Below are 21,499 nucleotides of genomic sequence, written 5' to 3' on the forward strand. Positions count from 1 at the left end.
GCATTTGTGTGACAACAAAATACCACCAGGGGGTGCTTTGTCTGCACCCTGACAACAGTACTGGCATTAATAGCCACTTGAACTAAAATAATAAACTCCTTTGAACAATGATAGCAATAATAATTACAACAACAATAATAATAACAATAGTAGTAATAATAATGAGGAGAAGAAGAGGACAACTAAAATATAAATTCATCTCTTATATTATCACTTACAAGCTCCCTAGTTTCATTGGAAAAAATGCACCTACAAAATAAATTCTTTGTGTGTATATGTGTGACAGAAACAAAAACCACCAGATGGCGCTATGTCTGTACCCGCAACTGTAGGACTGCAATTTATGGCTGAACAGCATAAGTAATGCCATGCTATAAATCACAACAACAACAATCTGCTTTGCCAAAAAAAAAAGTACAGTAAAGTGAAGAAATTAGTAAAGAAATCAGACTTGTATGTCATACTGGTTTCGTCATATTGGACTGCAAATGTTTACAAGTTTTCAAGAGCCTACATGTCTTAACTCATAATTGATGCTGATAATAAATTATCTACAGCCAACACGAACAAAGAGACAAACAGCCATTCACTTGCACACTCACACCTATGGTCAATTTGGATCAGGGGGTCTCAAACTCATGACCTCGGGGCCATTTAGCACCTTGTCTTGTCAGGACAAGTGGAAAAAAAGTCAAAGTAAAAGCAACTTTATATCACAATATTCCAAAAAAAAACGAATTTATTTTGCTTGTTTTGATATGGAACGAAAAAGATGAAATATATATATATGTATGATGCAAAATTAATCTATTACACAAAAACATACATGATTAACTCATTATGACTTGATACTTAGTGGCGGGCACATGTGGCCCGTGGGCCGCAAGTTTGAGACCTCTGAGTTGGAGTGACCAATTAACCTCTGCATGTTTTTGGACTTTGGGAGGAACATGTCATTCTGCACAAAATTCAACCAAGAAGGTCAAATACTAATAATCAAAACATGTTTTGTCACAAAAGGGACAAAAAAAGAAGCCCAAAATATAATGATTTAATGGTGGTCACTGGTGCATTAGATATATTATTTACATCTCTTTGAGATATTATCATAAACCATCTGTAAATGACCTAACGTTTGTCGTAGGTCGTCTGTTTTTGCGATACTTTTATTTTGGAAGGGTAAAATACCGGAAGTAGAAAAATACGTGAGCAATATAGTGCAAATGAAGGCCTCAAACGGAGTCTAATTGCACTCTTCATGGTTTGTTTTAGCACCTGCCTGACGAGGGCACAAGGTCTGTACATGTTTTATTTTATATTGTGCGTGTTTTGAGTAGCTTTTAATGTCGGTTAGTACTATAGAATTTCATGTTTATGTGAATGTTATGCTAGTAGCATCAATTCATTATTATCACTTCATTAGCGTTATCCTATGCATGATTTATTTTCACAGCTAACCCTTTTTTTTCCAGGAAAAATATAAATATAATTTGTTATTAAAGTTGGTTTATATGCACAATTAATTTAGAAGCTGTTTTATTTGGCCCATTGTTGTTTATTGTTGTTTACTAAAATATAAATAAAGTTTAGTTAAAATATTTTAGATATTTTAGGTTGATTGAAATAACATTAACATGGCTGAAGAAGAGTTAAAGGGAGGTAATTCATATCTTCTTGTGAGTAAAATTTAGTAATATTTATTTTTTGTCTTTTTACCAGCTCTCACGCTGTGTTCAGGATAAATTAAGGGCATGTTTGGAGTGAATTTAAGTTTTAAATAAATCTGAACCGCTAGTAAAAGAGCCAGACCTTTATTCAGCCTCAGGTCTTCATCTGAGCTAATTCTGGTGTTTGAGTGCTGAAACTGGGAATTATTATTAACTCTTACAATGTGTTTATCGTCAAATAATTTCTGTGAGAGATACACAAGTCTGACATTAGAGGGCACTCTCACTCCAGTGAGTGAGCCTGACTGAGCATTAAGCATGTCTTCAGATGTTTGACAAGTCAGAAAGGTCAAAAGTGTCAAGTTAACCAGCAAATTATTTATTTTCTATTCTCACTTTGTTTATTTTCCAACAGCCTCCAGGACCAGTTTGTGCATGACATCAGATACAGTAAGTCACTCCTTAAAAATGTGTACTGTATATGTTGACAATGACTATTGTGGAAGACTCATACTGACTGTATCTCTGAAAGAATCAGTCGGGTTTCTCCGTATTATTAGACACTCGATCTTAAATCTTTCTACTTTCTCTTTCTGGTGCTTTGAAACAATAAAGCTCAGTGATGATTTAAAAAAACAAAACAAAAACAAACCCTTGGGAATTATATGATGTTATAATTAAATTAAAATGGGAGTATTAAATATGTAACACACACAAACCATTTTTTTAGGACACATCATAGACATGATGCGTTCCCTAGCCCCGTACCCTAACCTTAACCATTACAATTAAGTGCCTAACCCTTGCCCTAACTCTAACATAAACCCAATTCTCACCCGATCCCTAAAACCAGGTCTTCACCCTGAAAACCCCAGACAAAATGTCCCCACAAGGTCAAAATGTTCTCACAAAGATAGGTTTGTCTCGCTTTTTGGACCTCACAACGATATAAATAGAAGTATACTCACACACACACACACACACACACACACACACAGAGAAATTCAATTATTATTACTTGATAATGATTAATGCTTAAATAGCTTCAAGGCCATATGAAGTCTGGTTAATGTAGTGTAGTGTATTTGTTCACATGTTTTGGCGTCACAGTTTTTCTGTCTTTCACTCACTTTCTGTCTTTCCTTTGACACTGGTAGATGCACACCAATAATGCACAGAATAATGACTAGCAATCTCACAAACTTCACAAGTAAATCTGATATTAGAGACTTTATTTATCAGATTTCTTCATGACTGCAGACTGTGAGGCAGCAACACTCGCTGGCTGACTCTGTAGTAGAGCCACAGTGAAGTACACTTGTGGGTCCGGTTCTTATGCAGTGAGGGGGAGGAAATATGTGACCCAGACTGTCAGACCTACATCACCACACAATAGAAGTGAGATGCCAGAAGCTGTGCAGACGTACTTAAGAGCTTGATAATACTCAACAGAAACCTGACATGGCCACACGGTTGGTGTAGTGGTTAGCACTCTTGCAGCAAGACCCGGTTTGCGACCCGGTCGGAACTAGGGTCTTTTTGCATCGACATGCAGATTTGGGGATTAGGTAAATTGGAGACTCTTCGTGGACCATAGGTGTGAATGTGAAAGTGATGGTTGTTTGTCTCTATATGGCCCTGTGATGGACTGGCGACCTGTCCAGGGTGAACCCCGCCTTTTGCCCTATGTCAGCTGGGATTGGCACCAGCAACCCTCATGTGGATGATAAAGTGGTAGAAGATGAATGAATGAAGAAACGTGACATCCATGTAAAGTCTGACACCTACTGGTGAACAGCTGAAACATCACTTGGCATCCACTGTCTCTTGAATTACTAATACAAACAATGATGTTACAATGTCACTTTTGGGGGTGTAAGTAATTAATTTTCTGTGTAAGCACATCATCAGTATTTAAAGAATAAATAGTGCATGAGATGAAGATAAAAGAGAGGCGAGTGTGTCTTTATGTGCTGAAATGCCTTGTCAAATGAAAATGGTTTGAGTTATTCTTCGATTAAAAGCTGTCTCATATTTTTTATGATGATGCTGTTAATATTTAGATAAAAGAGGTCCTTAAATGTCACAGGACAAATTGACACATCTGACCCTAGAGGGTACAAACATTCCACTGAGTCAGTTTGAGCATTAAACATGTTCCTTTTTACCTTGCCTAAAGTGATTAATTTAAAAACGTTGTTGTCACATCATTGTTCCTGTTGAACTGTCAAAGGAGATTGAGGCAGGTCAACTAAAACAGCATTAGACACTGAAGGTCTCGACTAAAAGTGATATAGTGAAGCTCTTCAACTACAAAGGCAATACTACTCTATACTCACTGATGAACTTAATTTGTTGCTGAGGATCATCATTAATCATTCGGAGGTTTGTGTTACGTAACTGTCCAAAGCCTACGGGTGGAAAATAGCAGTTTTACTTAAACCTGCTCCAGTGCATCCCTCTCTGTTTTAGACAAGGTTAATGATTTTGTGCACTGCCTCTGTCTAAATTAAACTACTCCACATTCCAGTTGTTATCTGTGTCTGTTGTGGCAGTGACTGCCACTCCTGTTGTACCATAAATCTACACAGAGGCATCCTCTGCAGCATATAGTCATGCAGTGTTATTGACAGTTCACAATTCAAATGTCTACCAATTCACTGTGATTTTTAAATCTTTTGTGAGACAATGTAACATTCAAGAGTTAAGAATACTGGGGTATACACACTGTGAGGCAGGCGCTTTAGGAGTTTTCAGTAATAATTTAGGCTTGTAAAAAAACGTCTATTTCATTCTCTCTGACACTTTTTTCAAAGCACATGCCTCCGTGTTTTTGTCATTTGTCAGCAGAAAAGGTGATTTTCACATAACAGGCAGAATATCTGTGGAAATATGCAGGCAACGCTTTAACTTAGAATAAACCGCTCTTGCTTTTTCCTTGCCAATGTATTAATATTCTGCTCTCATACTGTTTGTTCATCATGATGCACCACCATGATAATTTGAGGGGCTGCTCTTTGCAGTGCAGAATATGTACAGTACAGTGGAGTCTTTGCAAACAGCTATAAAATGTAATTTCTGTGGGTGGTTGATTTAACAGCAAGGCCTATCTCTCCACGCCTACCTTCTCTGCCCTGCCCGTCTAAATCATGATTACCATCTGCTTCTTCACTTTAGATTGTCCACTACTGACTATGTTCTCTCTCAATCAAACAAACAAACAAGCAAACAAGCACCAGATTCTAATTTCTGCAAAATTCAGCAGGTTAACCTTCTTTGTATGAGTGTATGCATGAGCAGGCTCATGTTAACATTTAAGACAGCATGGCTGTAGACTCTTAATCTAGTTTTAAAATGATATGTGATGGAAATAGTCATAACATTTTTGATTTATGTTAGGTTAATGTTAGGTTAATCTACTGTAATCACTTATTTTATCCCAGCTCTAAAGATCACACAGGATCACACTGAACAAATCAATCTTATCATATTCCACAAATAAGTGCACACAGTCGATTTTAACTTTAGGCTGACATATGTTTGCTATTCATTCAAGGCAATGTAATACTCTGTTTTCCCATTCACTCAAGAGCGTGTTTTTATTAGGGTGTAACGGTATTACCTCATACGTCCTCTGACAGCGTGCTCCAAGCTTTCAGTGCTTTCCAGAGACATACAGGCAGGGCGTGCTGGGGCAACTGAAGTTCACATGTTCAAATTTGAACCAAATCCCCAGACAATGCACAAGCTGTTGTGTAAGACCCTCTCTCAAAGAAATGTCCTCTGTTGCCATGAAGCATTTAAAATCCGAAGCACACATAGACTCACACAAGAATTTAAATTCATCTTAATTTTTTTTTTTTTTAAATGCATCAGTCTGTGTACTGATAAATTGTCTTTGAAGCTGCAGTGCATAACGCCTGGTGATTTTTTTTGTTGATGTTATTGTTCTGTCTCGTGAACAGAAACAATGTTACATTATTTGCAGAGTCCTTCATCAGAAAACTGCCTCTGTCAAGCAAAACTATCAGACCTGACTAACAACACCAGTGCAGAGGCAGGCAGGGGCAAGAGGCATTAATCCCATCAAAACTGCTGTACAACCAGGTTTTTTGAGCAGTAGCATTCGTTTCTATAACCTTTTCAGTCATAGTCTAACCTGTTTGCAACCGTCTCACTTGGGCACTGTTGATGTTGCCTCCATCTTTCTTGATTAAAAAAACAAATCACTTCATGTGTGCAGCATGGGAATGTCACCGGGGTACGTGAGATCTAAACACCACTATACTGAGAATCATGTGTAGCTTACACACTACAGTTTTAAAGTGGCTATAGGTTTTCAACTAGAGTTTAAAACAAGTATTACAATCCAACCTAAAAATATTGGCAAGCATTTTCCCCTCCCCCTCCTCCCCAGAGACTCGGGGTTGCCTGATAATTTGAGGAGCCAATCCTGCACAGTCCAAAACATGATGCTACAAGGAGCCATTTTTATACCCCTTTCCCACAACATAAACAATATTTGCTGGCTCTGAACAAAATATTTGAATTTTGTTAATAAACAGGCTGCATCAATTAGTGCGTTTACAAGCATGGGTTTAACCATTAGTCCGTGTAAAATCAGGCTAGTCTTAGTCAGACTAACATACCTGGATAATGCCATTCATGATTACTCCTGCATGTATACTTGCAGGAGTGGAGTGGAGTCAGACTTGATGTTCTGGACATGCACCAAAATTTCCTTCCTGGTCTTTGACCTGGAAGTAGAAGACCTGAGGAGACTGCAGTGCTATTGCTGGAAAATAACAATGCAAGTTGTGTCAGCGAGAGCGAAAGCTACAGAGAAGACCTTCTTTTGGACTGACTAAGAGGCATGTACAGCAGCTACGCTGTTTGATTTTTTTGTGAGGTAAAGATCACCAGGAAACTGATTCAATCTGCAATAGTTTATAGAGAGACACAGCGTCACCTACGGAGGCGGAGTCAGACGTATAGGGCCAATAAATCGATTTTCTCCTCCGCATGTATACTCGGACTCGGCAAGTTGTCCGGTTGCCTGTCGGATTACGGCCTTAGCTCAATCAAAGTTAGAGGTTAGAGTGTTATCGGTGAACCTAGTATTTCAGTGTTTCCTTATTCTGATGACATCATGGTCATTTTATGACAATACAATACATTTCTTAATTTTAAAAAAATCTGAAAAAAGCAATTATTGCGCACACATTCCTCAGCATTGCAGGAGAGGTAAGTGAACTATGACAACAGTGGGAATACCACAGTGGGGTCAGAGTGTCTCAAGATTCCCACTCCAGTGAGAGGTTTAATTTAGGCACAGTCGTTCTCACCCCCTGACAAGTGACCAGCAATTAACGCATGGCTGCCGTTCGCCTGCAAGACTTACTGCCTCACGGCTCACTGGACGGGGTTGTTGTTGTGACTATTTCAGGATATGAAATAGCAGTGCTCAGTGGTAAATATATGATAGCATGCAGACAGAATGTCCAGGCGGAGAAACAGACGTCTTTATCAACAACGGCAGAATTTGGGCATATGGCTGTCTCACAGTAACAGGTGACTCCCAATCATACTACTGTTCACTGTACCATTCAGATACAGATAAAAGAAAACACTTGTTGCTAAATGATGAGTGTCATCTGTTCTTTTAGATTCTACACCTGATGTGATTAACACCTTAGATTGTTCATCCACCCATATAATGTGGTTGCATCACTTGATTTCATTGTATTACAGCATGTCTGGTCTGAGCTTTTGAATTCATTAATCCAGATAAATGATCCACCTGTCCATCAAGAAATACCACAAGCTCAGTACGTGGGCGACTACTGTTAAAGAGCAATATGCAGGAAAACAGCATCATGACAGACAACATGGTGAATCATTTGTTCATGAGTTACATAACATGACTGGCTTTTTCCACATATTCTTTCTTTCTTTCTTTCCTTCTTTCTTTCTTTCTTTCTTTCTTTCTTTCTTTATTTATTTATTTATTTCTCTGTTATCCTTAAAAACATCAGTTCTGTCTGATTTAATGACACCACGGGTGGCTGTGGTAACAGTAAGTGCAGTTTAATACTTCTCTTAGTGTTTTTAGCTATTTTTCACTACTGTGATGTGGTACAAAGAGAAAACAGTAAATAGTGAGGCTGTCATTACTGTTGTCCTTTTGCAATTGAAGGACATTTACAGAAACTGCTAATCTTTTGTTTCTATAACAGCAATTCCATCCAACTTCAAATGACAGTAAACTGTATTACAACTACTTTCTGCATGCTGTTAATGCATTCATGTCTTAAGTTAAGTGTTGCACAGTGTGGAAAGTAGCACTGACCCATCAAGTTTCCTTGGAAACTGCACTTTTAATCAGCATCGAGCAGCATAGACTAAGGAATACATTTAACCTTTTCTTCCCTTCCAAAGTCTATGGCTGTTGTCAGTAAGTTTAATGTTATTCACAAGGTATCTTGACTTTCTTAATTGTTCTCAGAAATAGAGTTTGCAGATAGAAAATACCCCTCAGAATAATCATGTGGACCAAACGGCATTTTAAGAATAGCTTTGAAACATTACACTCACCACATGAGCGAGTGAATGCTGCTGTAACAATTCTATTGATCGCCAGTTTAAAAGGCAGCAGTAACAACTGTCAAAAAAGGGAATACATAATATACATGCATTGAACATCTATGAATGTACAATATAGACGCATATTAAATATTAAGGTAATAAATAAAAGCAGTGCATGCTGTATAGAATAAAGAATGCACTAAAATATTTGATTGTACTATAAATGTTAATTGATCTTATACGTTATGTGATCAGATTTTTCTGAATTCAGCTAAAAGCCAAACATTTAAAGAGAATATAGTTTGTTTTTCCAGCTCAACGTGTGGTGTTGGCAAATATCTTGTGAACGCTGAAGGTTGATAATACAATGTGAGCAAGAGATTTGAAGTGGTTCTCTGTGACTGTTCATCTTCAGTGCAAGGCTTTGGTTCAAAGCTTGTGATTTGGTGGATGGGAAGATGTAAGCTGTGCACCTGTTAGTGGTTTCTCGATGCTTCTTTGAAAAGACAGTGTTTTGTAGCCCAAGGTGAGCAGCTAACACAGGTGCTGCCCCCTTTTGATGTAGTCACTCTGTCTCGGGGAAATCCACCCACCTGTATCCATGTGAGGTGCTGGAAACGTACTCTACTCTGAATTCAAAGTGAGCCTTACATAACAGAGAAGATGGGAATGTTACAGTTTTAAGATGAATTGATGTGAACCTTTTATGTTTGGGCGCTTGAATTAAAGGTTTGATATTTTATATTTAGCAGCAGCAGCTTAATTTAACTGACTGATAACACACTGTCCAGTCTCACTGTGATGTTACACATATTAAACACATTTATTCTCAGGAACATTTTACGCTTTTTACCACTTTTAATGATAATATTTTTATTTGAACCTTTATTCAAGGTAGAAGACCCATTGAGATCGAGATCTCCTTTAAAAGTGTAGCACACTTCTTAATAAATGTCACAAATACAAGAAACAGATTACAAACAATTAAGTAAATCAGTGGTTTATAAGTGCAAACAGGTAAAGAGCAGCAGTTGTGATGAATGCATTCCTGTTGAGAAAAGCTTCAAATGAAATGAGTTTTGTCATTTTGAGTCTGAGTGAAATAGGATCTAAACATTTCCTATACTAACTGTATGAAATAATAGTGGAAGTCATGTTTTTGTTGAATTTTTGGTTGAAAATATTCTTGTTTTGGTCAAATAAATAATAGCTGTTGTTTGCTACGCAGATCGATTTGCAGGAAAGCTGGTCTGTTTCCACTTTTTTGTTTCAAATGTAGTAGTAAATTAAATGCTTGCAGAAGAGAATTGAAGGATGCACTTCCGACTCTACAAAACAAGAATTTCCTTTTAATGAAAACTGGACAAAGCTGTAAAAAAGCTACAACATATCCACTTCACATCAGCAAAAATGAGCATCATCCATTATAAGTCATTAACTGTGACATTTGTCAGTGACTCACATGTCACGTCCCTATGAGACTGTTTCACACAATGCTTTTATGTATCAATTAAATCTCACCGGGTCAAAAGTTATCTCATATCATGCAGGTCAAACGATGAGCTTTAGTTGATGCCTCAGCACATCCTGTTACCAGTGAGTCACGTTGCACTCAAAGACCAATTGTGTTCATTAAAGAGAAACAGAATGTCCCAGTGGCCTTGCTGGTCACATCTCTTTGACTTTATTGTGGTCAGCCACAGCTTATTACTCTCCTCATCTCCCAAAAGGTGCATTAGGCCATTTCCCTGTAAGAATCTCACTTCACTGTGATGTTGAGTTTTAGATGACAGACTTTGTCAGGTCAATTTGTGTGATTTTTAAAGGTCCCCTCTATAGAAATGTTGTACGTCTACAATACAACTTATGAACTGGGGGAAACTACATTTCCACCATGACAGCATCTTCTAACAAAACTTTTTTTTTTTTTTTCAAACTCTGCAGGTGAATTGGACTAACAATTTAACTGCATGTTCCCACTGGGAAAAAATAAAAAAAAACTCCCTGCCTAGTAGGTGAGATTTGCTTCAATATACTTCATTCCTGCAACATTGTTCACTCTGCCATGAATCATGGGGTGTATGTGTTGTCATAAATGTAGGGGTTCTCAGCTTGTAGTGCTTTTAAAAGGAAAGTGAATGTACAAATTAGGGCTGTCAATAGATTAAAAAAACAACTAATTAATCTCACATTTTGAAATTCTTTAATCTAGATTCATTGCGATTAAGAGTTTTCGTTTTCCTCTAATGACTAAATTGATGAGTAATTAGGGAGTTTGCACTCCAGACACCATTGTTTAATTGTATCTTTCTTTTTAAACACAGAACTATGTGATTTCAAAGAGACTCAGGCTTATACAAGTGCCAACTAGTTCATCTTAAAACAAAGGCCAACATGGATGACTGCCATCCTGTATGCAACAAGAACATGTGTTAACATCACAACAAAATAATCCACCTGAGAATGTCCTGAGAAACTCAGACATTCACATTTGTCATGATAAAGTGAGAGAGAGAGAACGAAAGCACAGTCAGCCATGCTGGGTAGGTGTCTGGGCAGCTACCAGTGTATTACGGGCTATTGTTGTTAGTTTGTCACTTACTTTCCACTCGATGTCGAGGAATTCCACTGCACAGGTCTCAGCAATTAGTTGCACTTCTGTTTTTTTTACAGTCAAGGCAAAGGATCACAACTTCCAGTCACTGTCAATAATTGTGCCTGTGACACCCAGGTAACTTTTGTTTTATCGATGCTTCTTAAAATGAAACTTTCCGCCCCAACAACCCCTCACCTCTCTCCATCTTCAGCTTCTATCTCAGTTTCTCCTCTCTGACTGACTGCAGGCAAGTGACTGTTTGCTGTGGATAATTTCCAGGTTTCATGTTGGCGGTCAATTTACTCTAATTGCTTTAAATTTTATCGTGTTAATCTCGGCTGTATTCATCGCAACGATTGACGCGTTAACTTTGACAGCCCTAGTACAAATACGTGTCTACATTAATGCACTCAGGAAACAAGTTCAGTTTGTCTTTTTGATCTTTTTTCAGTTCTCATTGCTTTTTATATTCATCAGTATCAACAGAACACACCAACCTAATGATGTTTAACATGAAATCTGCTGTATGCTGGGACAATTAGATGATATCAGTGTAGAAATCTGAATACTCTGAGGCTAAATTGTGAAGAAAAACAAGTTAATCCTGCCATCTTTGTCTTGAAACACTGAGAGACCTGCAGTGCATGACAAAAATCAATTTTGGCAATCAGCAAAAATAATTAGATAGAATGAAGCTGAAGTACAGGATATGATGAGAGTTTCTGGAAAATGACTCAAAGCCCCTGTCACATGTTGCATCATATCCTTCTTTTCCCCTCTGGACTGACTGGTTTCATATGTGCTGTAACGTGGGCTTGGCCCTGGCTGGACAGTGACAACTGCTGCTCCTGAACAAGGTCAGAGCTCCACAGTGTTCAGAGTGTGATTGTTGTCTGCTCTCTCCTGGCTTACCCTCTGTCTCTCTCTGCCCTTCTTATCAGATGTGTCACTCCATTAATGATTGATGTCTCCCCTCAGGACTTGACTCATCTTTCACCTGCAGTCTGCCTCACAGCTGTTCAGTGAGCCCAGTGCAGGCGTCAACACACAGCTCTGCAAAGCATAGTATAATATAAGCTCCTCGGAGGCGGTGTGGTTTTTGGTGAGCCCAAACACCAATGCATCACATGCTTCTGTCTCGACATGAATCATTCCACATCCAGGATTTCTCTCCCCACTGACTTTCTGTCAGACTGTGAGTATTTGAGAGCCCCACCCCCCCTTTTCCTCTTGCGTCTTTGTATGAGAAGCATTGCTTTTATTCGATATATACATATATATATATATATATATATATGTCCCACCCTTTAGTGCCATCCCAGGGAGCACACTCAAATAAAAAGCCACTTTTCAGCTGCAGAGGCTGTAATTCCACGTTGTCAGAGCCCATTGTGTTGCAGTAGCTGCATCCTTTCTTGTCTTGTATTGTCCGCTGATTGTGTGGGAGCAGAAGATGACTAGTCGGGCACAATTATGTAGCTTCACAAACAAGCAAAGCTGCATGTCCTTGCACATCATCACATCATGTTTTTTTCTTGACGCCAGAGGAGAAGAAAAGCTAAACAAATATGTTCTTTCTTTCTTGGTGATATACGGGATAATGAGCAGGTCATTTGCCCTCACCACTGGCTCTTGTTTGTGTTTGTTTGACCTTGGTTTTTCAGTTTTGGGCAAGTCATGTTAACAGAAACCAGTGAGAGTTAAACATGTAAATGCTGTCAGGAAGTCTTTTGAGTTATTATTTAATGCAGTTCACATCCATACTTATAGCAAACTTTACTTAAGGAAACACTTTATGTTTAACTGCAATAATGAAGAAGATCACTGCTTATTCTTCACTCATTGGCCAATTTATTAGGTACACCTGTTCAGCTGTTTGTCAATATAAATATCAAATCCGATAAATGAGAGAATCCCAAAGCAGCATATCAAGATGACATGAAGTCCAAGCTGAGCATCAGAATGCGAATGAAGGATGATTCAAGATCACATTGAATGGGGCATGTTTGTTGGTGCCAGAGTGATTGATCTGCATATTTTAGAAACAGCTTATCAACTGAGATTTTCACAAACAGTGAGACCATCAATGCACATGTTAAACCTTGAAGAAGATGACAGCAGCAGAAGAACACACCACGTGCCACTTGTGCCACATAATTAGGTGTCCTTTGTACCTAATAAAGTGGCCCGGTGATTGTATATTTACACATAAGCAGGATGAGACAGTATAGTACATGTATAACTGCTATAAAGGAGTCCTGTAACTTCGAACTTGTTAAAACACCAAGGACTAAACATTGTGATTTATTTATGCTCAAGTATTCCACAAGTACAAAACAACTGTCTGGCTGTTGCACAGAGGATTTGTACAATAACGATGCAACATGATTCATGTCTCCTGAACAGTTGACATGCAACAGGACACCAATGTTATGGTTGTTTTTTTTCCCAACGTTTTTTGAAGCAGCCTTCCACAGATGTTTGTAAAAAAAAAAAAAAAAATCAAGGATTTCAAAGATTGGAAGGTCATGACAATTATGACACAATCAAGTTTCCTAGAAAATATCACAAAAACCCCCAATCCAATCAAAATTGCTTTACTGGAACAAGACAAACAAACATCAGCAGTGCATGTGAATTAAATTACTGCTCTCGTTGGCTGGTCCTGAATCAATCACTTCCAAGAAGCCTCCAGTCCAGCTGGTAACAAATATGCTTTGAATGTCGTCCATTGTCTCTGGAGACAAACAAAATATAAACAAAACACTGCTTCAAATGTAATTTTAAATTGTTTGTCCCAAATTGTCTTCAGCAATTGTTCTCAAAGTCTAACTATGTGCAGTATTAGTGCCAAGTGTTATATATATAACCTCATAACCGCAACCTTCTAAAATAACTACTAAAATTTGTAAAGGTAAAATAATACATTAAGTCATTAAAATGAATATAAATAAAGCTAAATTCTACTGCCTTGAAGCATATTTTCTGTTTTGATTTTGACATTTTTCCAGGGACTTTCTTCCTTCAATTTAAAAATGTTTAAAACTCCTATTGCCAAATCTTACTTTGATTTAATTCTCCTCAGTTGCATGTGTTGGTCGTGATTTGTCATCAACCTCCTTGTCATCAACCAAGAATCACACAACATGCTTTACACTTTGCATGTCACTGAACACAGTGTAATTTAAAAGGGTTATTACATAACATGTCATTTTTTATACAGAAAAGTATTATGTACACTCCAAACTTATAACGTCTGTTCATTCTGTGCCTTTTCCTGTTACATTTTGAAATCTATCAATCTTCTCTTTTTACTTCCTGTCATGTTTCCACACCCACCAGCTTGATTACATCTCCCGCCCTCATTACTTTCACCTGTGTTCAATTAGCAACACCTGCATCAGCCAGTCAGCTCGTCTGTTCACTCTTCTGATAGAGTCCCAGCTTATTTCCACATTTAGTCTCCAGTTTATGACCCTTGTTGTCTTTGGCTCTGCCCTCTGTTTAGTGACTTTGGTTCCTTTGCTTATTCTGACTGTCGGCCCTGGTCTTGAACTCTTTCTGTGCCAGTGTCCTGCTTGTGAGTCCACTTCCTGCTCCAGTTGTTTAGCACAGGATTTTACCACCTTCTGCAGAGAAGTCAAAGCATGGTTTCAAAGAAACCAAATATGTGTACACTAATCTTATTGTCTAGTCTATAATTGCATTTGGATTTGGACGAACTGAATGTTTTATTTGTGTATAAGGATGAAATTTACATTATATTGTCGTTGTATAAAGATGAATTTGATGTTTGAACTTTCGGTATAAGGATGAATTTGGCGTGTTATTGTCTTTAAATGGGATTTATGATGGCACTTTGGGTATGTTTATGTGTACATACTGTATATGTTTTTTTTAGCGCTTAATTTCTGAATGTAGGTGGAAATAATGAAAGTATGTCATGGAAGCTACTGAATGAGTGTTGCTAGTTCAGTATCAGCTGATTCTAATGTTTTATACACATTCCCTGATAAAAATACAAACCTATTCACACAGCTCTGTAAAAATTTTTATCAGTAATTTTGTTAAATGGCATTAAAAATAGCAAGGTTAACACTTTTTGACCACATGTGGCCCATGTTATCAACTACCTTTTGCTGTTATTATGTACTAGTGAAGCCTGGAGCACTTTTATCTCTGTCATGTCAGTCATCTTTGTCATGTCGGTGCTGTCTGTAAGGAGTAATGTGTTTGTCAAAGGAGGCTTCTGCCTTAAAACAGCAAAGCAAATCTACGTATGGGTACGCATAGAGACTTGATGATGAAATAACAGATAATATGTTAAATAACAGCTGCTATAAAATCAAATCTTAAGGGTCACAATACGTGCTTGTTATAAAGTCAAGAAGTAGTCATCAAATATCACTCATGAAGCCAAGAATGACAAGGAGGAAGTTGATCTCATCCCCACAAGGATCATCAGAATGGCTGACATCACATGGAACTTAGCCATCGCACTAATTACACATCACTGTTTCATCTCAAAGACTTTCCTCTTCCTGTTGTCGGTGTGTTCAGAGGAAGAATATGTATGTATTCATTCTTCGACTGGTCCTCGCACAAAACTCTATTGAGACACAAAGGAGGCGTGTGCCTCACGCTCCACATAAGTAACAATAAGACAATCAACTGCTGGACCTTCCCCTACTGAGCTGTGAATGGACATCTGCTACCATTTGACAGGTCTTATTGACTCTGGGGAGTTTAATGTCCTTAACATTTAACCAGACCCAATGTGGCCAAGCTGACATTTGCACATGACCCTGACAGATTATAGAAAGCCAATCACAGAGGGGGAACAATGAGGTTTCCATGGTGCATTTATATATGATCTTTCTTTTTATTGACTGTAGTGTGTAACTTTTAAATATAAACAAATGTTTTGTTATAATATTCAAACCATTGTCTAATGAGTCTGTTCAAATCCACATGGCTCTCTCTGTGTTTCTCACTATAGCAGTGTTGTGTTTTTGTGTCTGTGGTGACACGGTGTATCACGGCAGATGGAGGGAAGGTGGATTAAGGAATTATCCAGTTCTGGCTCACCGGAAGCACAGGGAACGTTCAGGGTGGCCGCGACACTAGCAGTGTTTCGGCGACAGAAGTTACACGCTGGTGCTTTAAGTATATTTCAACATGGTTTGACGTCTGGCTGCACAAAATGTTTCCCAAACAGAAATAATGTCAAGATGAATTCATCCATTAATTCATGGAGTCACTTATTCATTCTATTTCCTCCACTTTGAAATTCCTGCTGAACAAGTGCTTCATATCTATGCCAATATTTGCCCTTAGTGGAGGAAAGCTTCCGTCAGCTTTTCCCCCCTTTTCTTTTATGTTCCCACTATGTCATCAGTCTTGTATGTGACTGGCTGCCAAGCTGATTAATTGGGCAACAGGCCGCCTGGCTGGTTGGCTGCTTTGCAAACTGACTGTGTTGGTGTGACTAGAAGTGGCAGTCTTTTACGGAATGAATGATTAACTAGTGTACAATTAGCTGACTCTTTTGCTGACTGCTCACTAAGGTGATGTACGGGCTGGTTTACTGGCTGACTGACTGCTACCACACATGGTTTTATACAATCTCAATTTAGTAATAGGAACAGGCTGCATTCATTTTCATTATAGTTAACCCTAACCCTATTTTAAAAGCAATTACTGTGTTTTAGTGTGTCGAGCAATACTTCACAATACAATACAATCAGATCAAAATACAGTAAAGTACTTGTATGTTAAAAATGTTGTAAGAGTGATGTAATATTATGGTCATACCATCTTAATTTCAATGTAACTTCCTTCTTGGGAATAATGTAATAGTGTGGCAATAATGAGATAATATTACAGTAATAAAATGCCATTTTCAAAGGTAATGTGAAGTTCTATAGGTTTCCAGCAGTGTTATACCTTCACATGAACGTTTATTGTCACTTAAAACTGTTAATTACACATAACAAAGTTGAGATTAATTAATTGTTATTACTAAGCCAATACTAACCACACTACTATTATTATTAGCGATGGGATTCAGTATCAGTATCGGGTCAATACTACAATCCAAAAATCCTATATATCATCCTCTTTTTGGGAGAACAATAGTTATTACAAATAGTTTGTAAATGGTCTAAAATGATGGTAGATATTGTGATATCGGTATCGGCCACAAAAAAAAAGTGGTATCCTCCCATAGTGTCATGTTACTACTATATTATCATGCATGTAATGTGATCTAAGTAAGAAAACCCAGGTTTGTGGTCAGAACAAGGGTCTTTCTGCATGGAGTTTGCGCGTGTGTGTGTGTGTGTGTGTAGGTTTTCTCTGGCTTCTCCGGTTTCCTCCAACAGTCCAAAAACATGCAGATTTGGGGATTAGGCAAATTGGACACTCTAAATCAGGGGTCTCAAACTGGCGGCCCGGAGGCCACATGTGGCCCTCCAATCGATTTCATGTGGCCCTCCAAACAATATCAAGTTGTAACGAGTCATTTCTATATGTTTTTATTTTTAAATTAATAGATTAATTTTGCAACATGAATATGTTTTTTTTAATGTTGCATATAAAACAATCACTTATATTTAGAAATTATCCAATCCAATCCAACTTTATTTGTAAAGCACAAAACAAACACAGTGGACCAAAGTGCTGTACAGAATAATGGATAAAAGACAGAAAAGCTCACGCGAGGTATATATAAAAAAATTAATTAATACGGCATATTAATAATTTTGAGATCATAACGTTCACCGCAACTGTTGCTTTTCCCCAAAAAGTTTTCTTTTCTTTTTTTTTACTTGACTGGCCCCCGACTGACCAGACGAGACAGTCAGTGGCCCACAGGTCATTTGAGTAGGTGTGATTTGTCTTTATGTGGTCCTGTGATGGACTGGCAACCTGTCCAGAGTGTTCCCCACCTTTCACCCTATGTCAGCTCCCCCCGGCGACCCTCGTGTGGAGGATAAAGGTGATAGAAGATGGATGGATGGATGGATGGTAATGTTATCTTAAGTGTTACTCTTATTTTGCTTTGTAAAGGGTTCATAATTCCTTAAAATATCTGAGTACTTGTTACAAATGTTACACAAATAGTAGATTATGTGTTTGTTGAACACTATCTACAGCAGTAACTTGATCCACACACTCACTCCAATGTGTATTTCTTGCAGCAGAACAGTTTATATGACACAATATTAAAACTATATCGCGCTGCCCGGTCAAAACTTGTGAGGAAGAGCAGTTCATAGATGATCTTTTCTTTATTAAATTACACATTATTAGACATTACACTATCTTTATCTTTTCTTTTGAAAAATGGAAGCAATTAAGTTCCATTAGTGCAGCTCCGGGTCAATGGCAGTCAACGAGATAAGTGTGTGTGAGGATGGAACGTGGATCTCAAAGTCCCATATAAGGTTTGGTTTACAAATCCTCTTTGGAGCCTTTGCTTGGGAGAGATTTGAATTATTGTGACGGAAGCAGATGAAACAGGTCAGAAGGAGGACAGATGATCTCGTTTCTCATCAAAGCGTTTACCTCAGTCATTGTTTGTGTTTATGATTGAGTAATTACCTCATTAGCTTTTTTTCAGCGCTTTGTGTCTTTAATTGCCAGCGTCAACAAACCAAGCTGTTCCTGCAGATCTATCCTTCTGTCACTCTGGGTGGTCGCAGTCAGGAAGATAACTCCATATTTGTCTTTTTTTTTCTCCTCAGCTGCTTCATGAAAGAGGTTAAGTGAAATGATGGTTTAAGGTTGAGAGACATCCTGTTTCTCTTTTCCTGCCTTTCTATCTCTATCACTCCTATGCACACTCAACCATTAAAAGCATAAACCTTTTTATTTTAGTTTGTTAATCAGTGTGAATGTGTATGTCTATGTTAGCCCAAGTATCAGAAAATGACTTTGGTAGAGGTTTAAGTCACGTTTTAAATAAAAGTCTTGGAAGTATTTATTGCACTTGAGTATCAAAAGTAATTTCATGATATAAAATGTACTTAAGTTTGAGAAGTAAAGTATTAAAAATAGTGAGGATAGAGCCATGATAGCTCAGTGGTAGGACGAGTTGTCTTTCAACTGGAAGGCTGTGGGTTCAATTTCTGGCCCTGCTAATCTATATTTGTCCTTGAGCAAGACACTTAACCCCATGTTGCCATGGGTGAATGGCAAAAGAAAAGACTAGAAAAGTGCTATATAAATACAGACCATTACCAACTCCTATTTATGATTACAAACCAGGATACTCGTACACTTGTAGCCTTCAGTGTCTGTATGTTGTTTTCTGAGGAAATTCATTTGCACCTGCCTCTCATGCAGCCTTTGACTCACTCAGCTCTGAGGCCCTTGACCGGAGGGTCTATGAAACTAAAAGATCTTGTGCAGAACGGAACAATTTGTTCTGCCAAAGTGGGGACAGACACACAGCAACAAGTACCAGTTCCCTCAAGCACAAAAAGCAGAGCAATTAAAGCTGATGGATAACAGCTGAGGAGACAAAACGATGACCGTTCTCTTCATTTAATCATTCAGTTCGTGGGAAAAGGCCCCACAGGTTTTCTTTACTCTTACTTTAACACGGTGTGCTGTTGATGTGATGGTAAAAATGAGACACAAGGTTAATTGACAACTGCCCTCCAGTGATCAACAAGGTGTCTGTTCTCGTTCTAGTTAAGCTGAACGAGGCTGTGGCCAAACCAATATGTTTTCATCAAAAGTTATAGTGCTGAAGAAGCCCCGTGTTTCAAACATGTCACTTTTAAAAGAAGACGTTGTTTTAGCAGCTGGACAGACTTTCATTGAACCCACTCTTCGGCTCTAAAAGGATTCAGTCTTGATTACATGTCAATGAGTCTCTTATAGTCTGGGAAAGTGACTCCAAATTGAATAGGAGCTCTGAGTTTAAATGTCAAATCAAATTTCTTTAATAAACGTGGTTGAAAAGACCAATACCACTATTTTGTGTCCTCTTAAGTTGATGTAATCACAAAGTTATTGCTATTTGTTTATTCAGGTCACCCACTGAAATGTGGCTTGAGAGAATCCCCTCTTATGTACAGCACTTTGGTCAGCTTATGCTGTGTGTAAATGTGCTTTATAAATTAAATTTCCTTACTTACTTACTTACTTATATAGTTCACTGTCACTGTGGTCACACAACTACTCCTGAAACATTTAACTGTCATTTGTCTATTTCTTTCCACATAGAGATTTTAAAGTTTTGGGTTTAACCCTTAGAATTTTGGCTACTTTTTCCCATTACTAAGTTTAAACATTATAGTATATGTATATGTATATATATATATATATATATATATATATATATATATATATATATATATATATATAAATATATACATATACATATATACATACACACACATATATATAGTATATACATATATATATATATGTATATACAGAGGCTATAAGAATGTGCAATATAGTGTGTCTTATATCCTTTTTTTCAGCACAATCTAGGCAATCTGATGAAAAAAAAAAAAATTTCCCCAACTATATAACACGCACCTGAGCAAAAGTACTCAAAATGTTTAAAGCCGGACTGAATTCTGAACAAAAAGCAAAGAAAAATTGTCTATTTTGTGACTTCTGCACAATTATTGCTACTTTACATCACTACTAAATATGCAATATAAAATTAACCATAACTTTGACTCAGCAACACATAATAAGACAAAAAAAAATATTTTTAAACCCTGAATATGTAACCTATAAACACACACGCCCCCAGGATGTTCATATAAGGAGTTGTGTATTATTACCACGGCAAATTGCCATTGGTGCACCTGCAGCACAGATTGGTGCCGCGTGAGCACTAAGGGTTAAAAAAAGAACACTTTAAACAGTTTGATTCACATTTTGCTATTGTATCTTACAGCGACTACAGTTGAGGCATAAGCTGTTTATGTAGAATAAACGCAGACATTGCAAATTGTCCAGTAATTATGTGGAATTTATTTTTACTTTATTCAAAACATATTAGGACATTAGGTTCATTAGCCTCTTGGCTATGCAACTGTATACACATGATGAATGCCTGATCTACATCTTAGGGAGACAGCAAAGAAATGTACTTCCCACAAAGTTGAATGCTCTAAATCCCGACCTTCCTGCCATGAACAAGATGTTTTGAGCTGAAAAGCGACACAATATTTTTGCTCACCCTTCATCTTTATGTAATCTGTCCTCAAAATGACACAGCATGTCATTGTTTTCCTTCTTGGCACACTTTCCATGTTGGGTCACTTTGCACATTTCTAAACTGAACTGAAGGAGTCGATCCTTAAAAGTATCTGACCTTTTCCTTTTTTTGTTTTTTTTTTCTGCAAACACGTGTGAGTTCAGCTGTTGCTCTGTCTGTGCTCCTGCAGCCGTCTCACCTTTTCTTCTGAACAACCTCAGTGAGTCCCTTCTTCAGCTGCTCGGGGGCAAGAACAGTCGTCCCTGTGTATCCGGAGAGAAAGCACGGGAGAGCGAGAGGACTGACTGGTCATGGGGTTGCCATGACAACGGCGAACAGTGCAGGCATGGTTGTGAAAGAAGAGGGGGGGTCTCTGGGCTGATAGGGACAACTGGCGACACCAGGGGACACCTTTATGCA

The sequence above is a fragment of the Solea solea genome, chromosome 5 (genome assembly GCF_958295425.1).
Source record: "Solea solea chromosome 5, fSolSol10.1, whole genome shotgun sequence".
NCBI lineage: Eukaryota > Metazoa > Chordata > Actinopteri > Pleuronectiformes > Soleidae > Solea > Solea solea.